The following is a 12,387-nucleotide window of genomic DNA, read 5'->3' on the forward strand; positions in this document are numbered from 1 at the left end:
CTTGTTGTTCAAACCTTGAAAGAGAATTCTCAATCAGATGATGATAAACTGATGGCACCACCTCGGAGACTTCCTTTGCCCTATGATCTGTCAGTGAGATAGACAGCAGGAGAAAGGAAAGAGACAGAAAACAGCCTTTTTGTTTAATAGTAATATACTGTAAAATTTCTGCCTGTAAACTACAAACCAGATGGCAACTTATATAATGCATAAAATAAAACAAGACTGCAATTTTCCCTGCTCTTTTCCTGAAGGCAATGGCTCTCAGGCCCAAGAGACCATTCTTCATGTGCAAATCTAGATGTCTATAGCCCATAGGGAGCATCTTTACTCCAGATGGTTCAGACCAGGAAGCCCCTAGGTTCTTCTTTTGGCTTGAGCTGATGTGATGAACACAGCTGCGACAGCAGGAGGCATGCCACGGTTGGACACGACACCCTTGGCTTAAATGGCATTGGGACATGAGGGGCAGGAGGAAAGAGGGTAGAAATTGACCGTGGCTCTTTTTCCTGACACTTTCTCCTGTCATGGGAAATGGATATGAGATATGGGCTGAATTTCTCTGGCCCACAGGTGGCAGGCATAGAGATGAGGGAATGGTAAAATAGCGGGGAGCCACATTAGGAAAGATTCCCCGGGGCAGGCTACGAGGCGGATCTGCTGTCCGCTCCACAGAGGTGCGCAACCAATTTGTAAGATTAAAGGCTCTATTCTCCATCATTTTTCAGAGCTGGCAGCATTTTCCTTTCCCTATGGGGAGGCCATGAGCTTCATGGAGGTGGTTTCCCTGCAGCAACTGGAGGTCCCATGCCCATGTCAGAGGGGACTGCGGACAGAAAGGGCAGCCTTCATGACCCCAAAGGGCATCCCAGAGGGGTTTGCATTGTGTCCCTGACAGCCTATCGCCCTCAGCCCCTAATTTGGACTTACCTGTCTGTCCAAAGTTCCCAACCTGCCTCAGCATCACTCACATCTCCCAGGGGACGCTGTTGAGGCATCAGAGTTGCTGGCCCTCTGACTGGGAAATTGCCCACAATCCTTAATTTGATGGTGGGCCCATAAGTGGCTAATTAGGTGGTGGCTTGCATTAAAATCAGCAAGCAGATCCCGCTGCTGGAAAGTATGGGCTCAGGACCAATTTTTTAGCCTGGTGTCAGAGACTCAAAACCCACAGGGGGATCACAATGGGGTTAGGTCCATAATGGAGTCACCGCCCAACACATTTTCAAGCATTTTGGGTAAGGCATCCAAGGGATAGCAGCCACAATGGAGTTGTATCCCAGTACGATGTTGCTTATGGTGATTCTCCTGCAGATTCTGTCCAAACACCCCTGCTACAAATTTGACTCATTTAAAGTTGCCAACTCTGATTGGATAGATTCATAGAGGTTTTAATCACTTTCTACTTCCAACTGCATCATCCAGTCAAACAGCCTTTGTTTCCCATCTGTAATATTTTTATAAGTCACGTAATAGTCCAGAATTAAATTTTACTGAAAAGATAGACATGTTAACAAAGTTTTTCATCTTGCAATCATCAGGACAAATGCAAAAATGCCAAAGTTATCCTCACCCCTTTCTCCTGTAGTGTAAATCATTGTGATTGTTTGAAAATTTGGCATTCTTGCATTTGTCCTGATGAGTGCAAGATGGAAAGCTTCAGCAATATGTCTTGCTTTTCAGCAATATCTTTGTATGTAAGCAAAAAGTGTTCAAAGAAGATGAAAATGCCAATACACACCGTATTATTTTTAATGTTGCTATGATTCCTCTCCTGGATTGCTTGCTAAAGTCTCCTGGAGATTAATCTTTAATTTCCGCAGAGTCCAGGGCAATCCTGGAGGCTTGGCAACCTGAGACCTCTGAGACCATAAGGGTGAATAGAAATGGGCCGTGCCTGGATGTTGAAAAAACCCTTGATGCACAAAAAATAGTTACACTTGGTTTAGAGCTGCATAGGATAATCAGTGCATGCAGAATTGTGTTGCTGAATGGGTCATCATTTCAGGAGGCGGGGAGGAAGAAAAAATTATGACCAATTTGAAAATTTTCGAACTGGAAAATCTTTATCTTGATTGCATGTTAAAAATGGATCCAATTGCTTATCTCACTCCAATTCACTTGAATGGAATTAAAATTAAAATGTATTTATTTTTGCTGCAAGAATATTAAATTCCTGAGTCTGGGAAGAGTCAGAACCAATGTTCCTGGAACAGACATTAATTACTAAAAGTTGTATTCCTGAGAAAATTAACTGTAAGAGTAAAAATGTGGTTAATTACTGTATTCCCTTCAGACATTCAGCCACCTCTTCACAACACACGGAGGCGGCCAATTACGAGGCCGCCTCATGTAAACTTGCTCCAACAGGCGTACTGAGGCTGTGAGCTGGTTCAGGAGCTGCATATTGTCGTGATGTCAGGATCCCGACGTCCAAAGGAGAAGTCAGCCCGCAGATTCTCTGCAAAACATAATTTGAAGGATTTTAAATGATGCATATTAAATATAAAAAAGGATCATTTTTGAGCAATGGCATGAGCTGCTTCAGATCCCTAAAATTTAATTTGTTTGACTTTTATGGAATGTGAGGGCCTCTTACCCACTTTGTATAATTCCCAATCAGTCCTGACAGAAATCGGGAACTTCTTGATTAAGTTAATTCCATTCCTGGAGCATTGTGCTCCTCGAATCTATCCTGTCAGATTCATATTTTAACTTTATGCGCCATTAAGACTCTCTAACCTGGGATGCATTTGGTTCAATATTTCCATGCAATCATTCAGATAGGTTTTGTACCGTAGGACTGATTCCTGGAATAGTTACCAAATCATTTCACCGTGGTAACTATTCCAACTCATTATTATGTAATTGAGTAATCATAAGGTTATTATGCTTGACCCATTGGGAACAACCACTAGGAGTTCCTTTAATGTGCAATAAAATCTAGTGTTAAGACAACTAAATAATAAGTGAAATGGTGTTTTCTGACTCTCTGGGTTTTGATATAATTTTATTGATTTTGTGAGAATGTATTACTGATGCTCAGAAAAGACATGAAATCTTACTTGACCAGAAGGAAACCACACAGTGCTGCTCCACTTGGCCCACTGAGAGTAAAACTAAAAAGATAACTGTCAGGTTATTTGTTGAACTATTAGTTGTGTTGTGATTGATGAGAACTGATGTCTCTAAGAATCTGGTGGCTTAATGATTTTGTGGGCCACTGTAATTTGAAAAAGCAGGACAGTCTTGCATTTATATAGCACCTTTCACAACCTCAGAATGTCCCAAAGCACTTTCACGGCCAACAAAGTACTCTTCTGAAGTGTAGCCACTGCTGGAATGTGGAAAACATGGCAACTAATTATCCATGCAACAAGCTTTCACAATGAGACAACGGGCAGACAATCTATTTTTAGTGATGTTGGCTGAAGGATAAATATTGACCAGGGCAGCCCGACGAACTCCCCTGCCTTTCTTCAAAACCGTGCACCAGGATGTTTTACGCCCAGCGGGTATGTACAGGGCCCCAGTTCAGCATCTCATCCAAAAGATTCTGAACCGCAACAGTGGAGGAAGAGGAGAAGCAGGCAGTGAGGGGATGCACAGTAAGGAACAGTTGAATGGAATGGAATAGAAAACTAAACATGTTTCTGGGTGCATCTTTGCACCTGTTTGAGGTAAGATTGAGAGTGACATCGTGAGTTAAAATGCCTAAAGGGAAAGAAAATAAATTGTTCAATTGAGCCATTCTGAACAAATATAATAAAATTCTATCAGCAGCATACTCAGAAAAAGTTATGCTGTGATGAAATTTTAAAGAAAATCCTCACTTTCTTGGAGCCCTTTCTAAACATGATGCGTTAGTGACACTGTTCCCTTCACACAGTTTTAGCATTTCAAAGAGATCATTGTGACTGTGACCGAAGTCATTGACGTATGCGTCTTCCAATGTGCCTTAAAATAGGAAGCCAAGCTGTGACAGGGTTGCAGGCATGGGAAGTGGGATGGTGATAGTGGGTGAGAGAGGTGATTGCATAAGCAGCTCAAATGCAAAAGAATAATGCAGAGAGTGCGAGAGAAAAGAAATGCCCTCAAACTGAATGTGCTAATAATGTGCAAAGTAGAATTTGCATTTGTATGTTTTTTTTTAGATAAACAATTTGATCATCTGACCATCTTTAGTTTTCTGTTTGGCCCATTCATCAATTGTAGTGGGTGAAATATCCGTGCTTATCCACTCAGTTTCAAACCACTGCTGGAAGACACTTGAAGCCTCTTCCTCTGGTTTGCTGCACCCTCATCCCTGCGGGTTTTGTCTTGCTTCGCTCCACGTCCCCCACAGTTGCAAGCATTTAACAGTAGCTCTGCAAGAACACTGTCATATCTCACAACTTCTGTTTTGTTTTCCTTGTTGTGCTGTTGATGATGTTTATTGTCACCAAAGAAAAGAAAGACTTGCATTTATATAGCATCTTTGATGACCTCAGCATATCCCAAAGAATTTCACATCCTGTGAAATAATTTGAAATGTAGTTACTTTGTAACATAAGAAACATGGCAGCCAATTGTGCACAGTAAGCTCCCACAAGCAGCAATGTGATAATGGCCAGATATTGCTGAAAAAAGAGATTTTTTTGTTGAAACTTTTCACCTTGCACTCATTAGGACAATTTGCAAGAAAATGCCATTTCAGGGGAAACAGCATATTTGTACTGTGTGAAAAGAGAGTGCTGATTGTTTGGTCGATGCATTGCCATGGAGAATGCACCGGTTGATGGTGATTGACAGTTAACTGCCAAGCATTGTTTGAAATTTAAACCAGGTGGCTTGACTCTGATTGGTTCTGAATGAACAAGCAAATGGCTGTCAGTTACTTTGTTTAGCTGAAACAGGCACAATGTGTGTATATGTTCTTTCTGTTTGCAAAAAAACATGGCCCTGTTCTTAATATATGCAGCTTCCAGTACACTGCAAGCCTGTTAGACAATCTTAAATTGGTTGTTACCATAATTCTTAGCACACTGAGTATAACTTAACAAATGTTGTCCAATCGTGGAATCACATTTAATGTTGGGTACTGGGTTTTGAGTTTTGCAAGCATAGGCTGGTTGGTTATGGTCTATACCTTGCCCATTACGAACAGCTGTTTGATACAATCCACCAGTCTCCAGGACATGCGGCCTACATACCTATCATTAGACTACACCTTGCCAGTAGGTTCTGAGGTGGAGGAGTGTGAAATTGCATGGACGCAATTCTCTCTGGGCCTCAGCCTGGTAGTGATTTTACATTAGGCCGGGCAAGCCTCAGACTGGAAGCTAGCCCTTGCCCCAGTTAAGACCCATAAGTGGCCACTTAAGGGCCATTTCCTGCCCATCCTCAATTTTTAGGCTAGCAGATGGATGACAGCTCGGGGGGAAGGCCAGAAATAATTTGATTTCAATCTCGGGATGGAAGGTGGGGCGCCTCCCTTTAGGGCCGGTGACCTCCGGCCCTCCTTCCCCCACCAGCCTATCCCCTGAGATCGCGATCAGCTCCCTCACAACCCAACCAGATGTTGCCTACCCTTCCTTTCCTCGGACCTCTGCCACTTATCTGTCCTCCAGGGCCCGGGGCTTAATTCCAGACAGCTCCCTGCAGTGCTTCTTCTGGCTACTGCAGTGCTGTGCGTGGAGGGACTGGAGAGCTGATGGCCAATCTGATTGGCCAGTAGCTCTCCAAGGTGGCCTTCCTCCTGAGTGAGAGCGGAAGGCTCACTTTATGCCAATCAACGCTCATTGGAGCATAAAATAGCAGCGGGACTGATAGAGTCAGTGGGGATGTGTTCCCTACTGACTTCTCGGCCGGGAGGGTTCGAGCCCCCGACCATTCTCAAAATTCAGGCCCACGTTACTCATTTGTGTGATAGGCAGAATGTCTTTTCGGCTTGACGGCAGCATCCTGTTAGTGATGAATACCATTTGTGTTGCTGCTGAATAGTATTCGGGCATACATTGTGTCAGTAAAGCTGGACTCAACTGCACGATAATGTTGCCAAGGGATATCCTCACCCCATTAGATGTGATTCCTCGATTGGACAACATTTGCTAAATGATTATCAGTGTGCTAAGAATTACACTGACAACCAATTTATGATTACCATTTGGGCTCACAATGTGGCACATTTGCATGTACTGGAAGCTACATATATTAATACACAAGGCCCTATTCTTTGCAGGCAGGAAGAACATGTACACACATTGCACCTGTTTCAGCTAAACAAAATAAGTGACAGCCATTTGCTTGGTAATTCACCAGGGCAGTGTATTGAGCAATCAGTCAAGCCATCTGGTTTAAATTTCAAACAATGCTTGGCAGTTAACTGTCAGTCACCATCAGCTGGTGTATTCTCCATGGAAATGCCTCTACCAATCAGAGACCACCAGCCAATCGATCAGCACTTTCTATTCTACCAGAATAAATATGTTGTTTCCCTTGACAATGGTATTTTCTTGTGAATTGCCCCAATGAATGCAAGATGAAAATCTTCAACAGAACAGCCTAATCTTTCAGCAATATTCAAGCTCTGTGCTACCAGGCAGCTATTTGGATGAAGATAGTCAGTCTTTTTTAGTGAAAGCACAGTAATCTTTTGCATTGCAGATGGGTTTTCAGATCTTTATTTGTTTGCACTACTGAAATTCTTCCTTGCTTCTGCTTCCACGCTGTTTGATAGAGCAGCAGCCAGAAATGATGGAGAAGCCATGTGGAATGGCCAAACCATTCTCAACCCATCTAATGTATGAGTGTTTAAAAATAAAATTTGTGGTTTCCAACAGTGGAAGATGATCCAACTGTTAAGAACACAATATTGTGCTGACTTTGTAGAATCAAAAACATTTATTTTCTGTCTAAAATGCCACCGAGAAGAGGGCTTATTGTCATCAATATACTCATCTAAAATGACAGAGTGATGTTAGTGATCTTTCTACTCTTGCTTTTTATTATTGTTGTTACTGTTTGCTAGGTCTTAATGAAACCTATCTAGCCTTAAGTAGGTTAACTGTATGTATTTATTAACTACAAGAACTATGTACTTATACAGTAAGGGGTTCAAGCCAGGAGCTGTCTCCATGTTTGCTTATGCGCATAGCTCTGTCCAATACTAGACTGACCTCTAGGTGCAGGTCATGTGTTCTCTTATAACACTTTGTGGCTGGTACTTTACTCAGTCCCATGTCTACCCTCCATGTGCCGGACCCTGATACTACAGTTATTGCTGTTGCCCTTTGTCATGTGTTTAACTTCAAGTTGACACATAAATTGAGCCACAGTATCATCCGTGATTAAATGAAAATGTACAATTATAAAGCAACCATAAAATCTGCATCAATAAACAACCAATACAAGATGGCTGTCCCAGGAGGAAACGGAAACTCAACCGCAAGGGGGCGATGAACAATAATGGTACTTTGCTCTCCTTTCAGCCAGTTTATATGGTTGAGAAACAAAGAAGTCAGTTATGTCTTTGGCAAGGCTTGAAAATTGGGTGACATATGTGACCAACTTTTCAAGCTTATTTATAGTCCATCAGGAAACGATAATCAATGCATATGATTATCTGTTATTATGTTTGTCCTGCTGTGATATTTCCAAATAGCGAAAGCATCCATTGTGTTTGTGATGCAAAGCAGGAAATTTGGTTTTAGAGTTAAATGGAAGATTGAAAAGCTAGAGCAGCAATATTGTACTGTTGTACTGCAGAGATCATCAGAGTACCTCCAAGAAAAGCAAAAGGAGCAAATATGCTTTCATTATGTATGTTTTTGATATCTTTGTGTCATTTCTTTCCTTCATGCTGAGGAAAGGCTAGTTGCATTTTTGGCTTATTCTCTTAGTCACCTTGTCCTTTTATATGTTACAGGTCAATTGATTTAAGGTGAATGACAGAAAGAAGGAAGAAGACTGTGACGATCGAAGGTTGACCAGTTTCCATGACTTTTTATGCATGAAAGGATATCCATCTTGCTTTCAGTGCTGAAGGATAAACACGCCCACAGGTAATGATCTGCCTTAAATTAGTCAAGTGTATGTCACATTGTTGATTGAGCATAGAGAATGGTTTGAAGAGTTGATAGTCGTGCTGCCTTGCTACAGGCTATTGCGTAATTTTTCAACCTTGACTGGATAATTTTTGTATTTTTGATGGAAGTTGGTTGTTTCACTGAGGCTCTAGCTTGTGTTGCTCAACATCACTGTAGGATCCATGCTTGTGGTCAATCGAAGGCATGCATTCGTCCAAGAACGGGTACAGTCTGTCAATATTGAGTAGAGATCCTGCCATAATACTGGAAAACAGGCATTTTTTTTTGGCAGTGAACCAATCAGCAGTAAATGTTCTTCATCTGTATTTGTTGCTGCTAATTACATCATAATGCTTATTCTTCTGTATTAGAATGTGGCTTTAGAGTCAGGGTTTCTGTCATGCAGAATGATTTCATTATACGGAACCTGAACTGTTTGAAGAAAGGAAGTGTCATGCTATATAATAATATTGACAAAGGAGGGCGGTTAATGTGGGTCTAAGTACAGTGCCATTGGCACTGCACAGATGTAACATGTGCTGTCATGTCAATGGCTATCCAATTGGATGATGCAAGCTCAGTGCATTTGCATCATTTTACTTTTGTCCTAGGTGTATCTGTCTGGGAACACCAGGGCTGCTTTATCAGGTGCCAGAGCCACTAGACCACCAGCAGTTTTTTTTCTGAAATGTGCATTTTCCTTCAGTGGGGGTAAACAAGTATTGTGATAGGGGGCATTAGTGCCAAATGGCCAAATGAATTGTTGGAGGGGTGGGGACACTCAGGCAGAAGTGCCTATCTTACTCTGCTTCAGGACCTGTTTGTTATGACCACAATGCAGTTTCAGTTTTACATAGGCACTGAGCATGCTTTAGAGGATAGCTTAGAGTTGAGATCTGAATGTGGTGAGATATCTGATATGAGTGGCTTAGAGCTAGGACAAAGGGAAAAGGGTAATGCAGGTGCCATAACAGTTTGCTGGATGGCATAGTCCTGCACAAATCCTGTTACAGAGATGAGGATTTTGATAAGTCAGAAATGCTTTAATCACGGAAAATGGTTCATCTTCAAGGACTAAGAACCTTCTGGAAGAATTTGTATTTTTTTAAAAGACACTGTCCCTTAAAGGGTTAATGCAATGACTCTGGTTGCTGCTGTTCCTGGAAAAGACAGCATTTTACAAGAATAGGTAATTAAGCAGTTTTAAAGAAGCTGGAAATCTCTTGACTCTGGTGGAGTTTGTTTATGAAACAAGGCACATGGTGATTTATGGCTTTGAAAAAAAAACATTCTTGGAAGACTGTGTTTAAAAGCTGGTCGGCTAATTTGCTTTGGGGAGACAAAAAAGACCAATACTTGGGTAAAGAACACAACAGCTTCTGAAGTTCCAGACCCAGTCAAAAGCAGAGAGTGAATGGAAGTCGCTCCAAAGTTGCACTACATTCTGAAATAGACTGTTTGCAAGTTTTCCCTGGGTCCGCCTGAAAAATAGTGCAAGAGTCCATCCAGTGCTGAGAGACCACCTGGAAAACCCAGACGCCATTTCAAGGACTCTGCCATCTATACTTTTCCCTGAACCATTGACTTTTAACTGTTTCATAGGATTCCTCTATTCAAGCTTACTTCATTCTGGGGTGCGTGTGTGTGTGGTTGCGTTCGAGTATTGAGAAAGATTTATACTTTCATATTTCATACAGTATGTTAACAAGCTTTGCCTTTCTACTTGACAAGTCTGGTTTTATAATAAACTAATAATTTTGTTGTTTATCAAAGAAACCTGGGCATTGAGTGGTCATTCTGAGATTAATAGGTAACGCACATATTTGGCCATATAGCTAGCTGGAAAAATAATATAAATATAAGTTGTGACCCCAAAAGTAGTGGAACTAGAGATAGACTGTGCCTGTCCTCCCATCTTGGTCGTAACATAAGATGAAGGACAGAAGAAGGCTGATGAGTATGCACAGTGAAATGCTTGGTGCATTGGTACCCCTATGGGCAAAATCAAGGAGTAGCCAGGACTTTGGCATCAACTAGGCAGAGGCTGTGTGAAGAGCTTGAAATTCACCCTTCCTGATGTGGAAATGATAGCAAATTCCATTGGGATACTTGTGGACCAAAACATAATGCAATGTCCAATGGGCTGGTGTCTCAGCTTCCGTTGCAGCACAAACAGAAGCCACCCAAATTCTAGGCGTTGCAGTAAAAGTTCAGACTCCTGGAATGCAGAATCATCTTGCTACCACAGAAGCTTAGGCTGCGCTTGCGCAGGTTTAGCTTTCCTACCAAGCAAGTTCAGAATATTGCCAATGTGGGCGCAGATATCGGTTTTCAAAGGACCTTGCAGGGCGCTGTTTCAATCCAGCAATCAATCCTCCAACAAATTACTAGATTGCTGAGTCACTGCCCCAGGGGAATGACAGTGGCTCGGTGGAGCACCAACCTGCTGGCCTCTTTCAGGATGACAGCATTCATGCTCCTGCCACTGCCACTCCACCAATGCCCTTGCTGTTGCCTGTCAGGCAGTTAGCCCAAGCTTCTGCAATCTATGTTAAGATAGTGTAATTTGAAGCTGGGCCTTCTAGGCCCAGAGCTGCTTGAAATCTTTCTGCAGCGGGGGGTCCTTGAGGCTGATACCGGACAATCAAGCTACACATCGTGTCTTGTGGGGAGGAGGTTGGCGATCGGAGCAGAAGGGTGTGAAAGGCTGTGATCTTCTGAGGGGAGGCTCATGGCTCCCTTCAGGTTCTGGGGGATTGAGGGTGTGGAGGGAAGTATCCCTGCTTCTTGTGGTCCACTAGGAATGCTGTAAAAAGCACTTACCTTCTGTAGAAAGTAACTCTCACCTCCATTTTGCTGCCAGGTTTTCCAAGCCCTGAGAATCCCAGACAGCAATTTTCAAATGTAAGTCAGACTCCTAACTACACTGTGCAAGCCTGATTTAAAAATGTTAATGAAGTACCACACCTCTCGAGTAGGACACTATAAAGACACGCCCCTTACTAGTGTTAAAACAGCAATGGGCGTATATCCTCTCTTGCCTGTTGCAGGAGAGTTAATATCAAGGCCATAGACTTTGAGTGAATAATTTCTTTTTGGGTTGTGGAGCGAGTTAAGGAACAGAGGACTAGGGAACATCACCAGAAAATAAGAAACCAGCGTTAGATTAGATTGGCTTCATATGGGAGCTGGATAGTTCTTCTGACATCCCAAGTTATAGAAAGTGGGTGGATTAACTGGAACTCATCACATTGGTCATTATGATCGACAGGAGTTCACTTTATTGCTTTCAGGGGAACGAGATGAGCTTCCTACAGGTTTTCCTTAAATTGGCATCAAGTTTTTTTAATCTCTCGTTTTTTTTTTATCTCTTCCTGGAGATAGCATGACTGGAGTTGAGGATTTTAAAGATGTATGTAGGTCGCATATATCTGAATGGACAGCTCTTTTTGTATGTTTGTATAACACCACTTTGCCACTCACCTTTTTGCTATTTTCTCGGAACATTTCTTCTGAACGATGCTTCATCCTGACTGACTTTCGTAAATCTCTGCTGCTGTAATTTAATTTGGCACAAAATCCAAACTCTGTACAGTCTGTTAAACGGCAGCAGATTTATCCTCTGCTGTTATTTCCTTTCTCTACCTGTCCTTTGTATGTTCACTCAACCATTGGTCATTGTTTAAATTACCTACAGTAAATTCCATTTACTGCTGATGCTGTAAATGCCAGCTTTGTCTAGTTGGACTAGGTCTTTGGGATGGTTCAACAAATTCTGGCATTTAAATTGAACTGATGTGAAGCAAATGTATCCAATAAAATATGGGTTATATAACCATGTCTCCGTATAAGTAATTCTCTGACAACCTGTTTCAATCGTAATCTTGTGAGTGGTATAAGTGTATAAACTGTTCCCCTATAGCTAGGCGACATCATCTGCAAAGCGTTTTAGCAGTCGAGGGAATTTGAATAAACAATCTCATTCCTCTAGAAGGGCCAAGCATCCAAAAGATGCTTCTGTTATATTTGGGGGTAACGGAGAAGGAAGGGAGTAATAAGTAATTTGAGTTTCAGTGAGCAATTTTCTCCAAGTTTAGCAAAATATCAAAGTTTTAAACTTCATGAGGATGATTACTGACCCATTATGAAATTGGTCTTCCTCTATTTAAGGCAATAGTTCGGCATCAAGGAGAAGTCTACACCAGCAGTGCAAAGTAGGCTCATAGAGAATACCAACTAGTTATCCACTGCTCCAGTTTTTATTTTACATTGACTTGGAAAATATTACCAAGATTTTTAACTTCAAACCAATTAAAAGTGA

The sequence above is a fragment of the Carcharodon carcharias genome, chromosome 8, assembly GCF_017639515.1.
Source record: "Carcharodon carcharias isolate sCarCar2 chromosome 8, sCarCar2.pri, whole genome shotgun sequence".
Classification (NCBI taxonomy): domain Eukaryota; kingdom Metazoa; phylum Chordata; class Chondrichthyes; order Lamniformes; family Lamnidae; genus Carcharodon; species Carcharodon carcharias.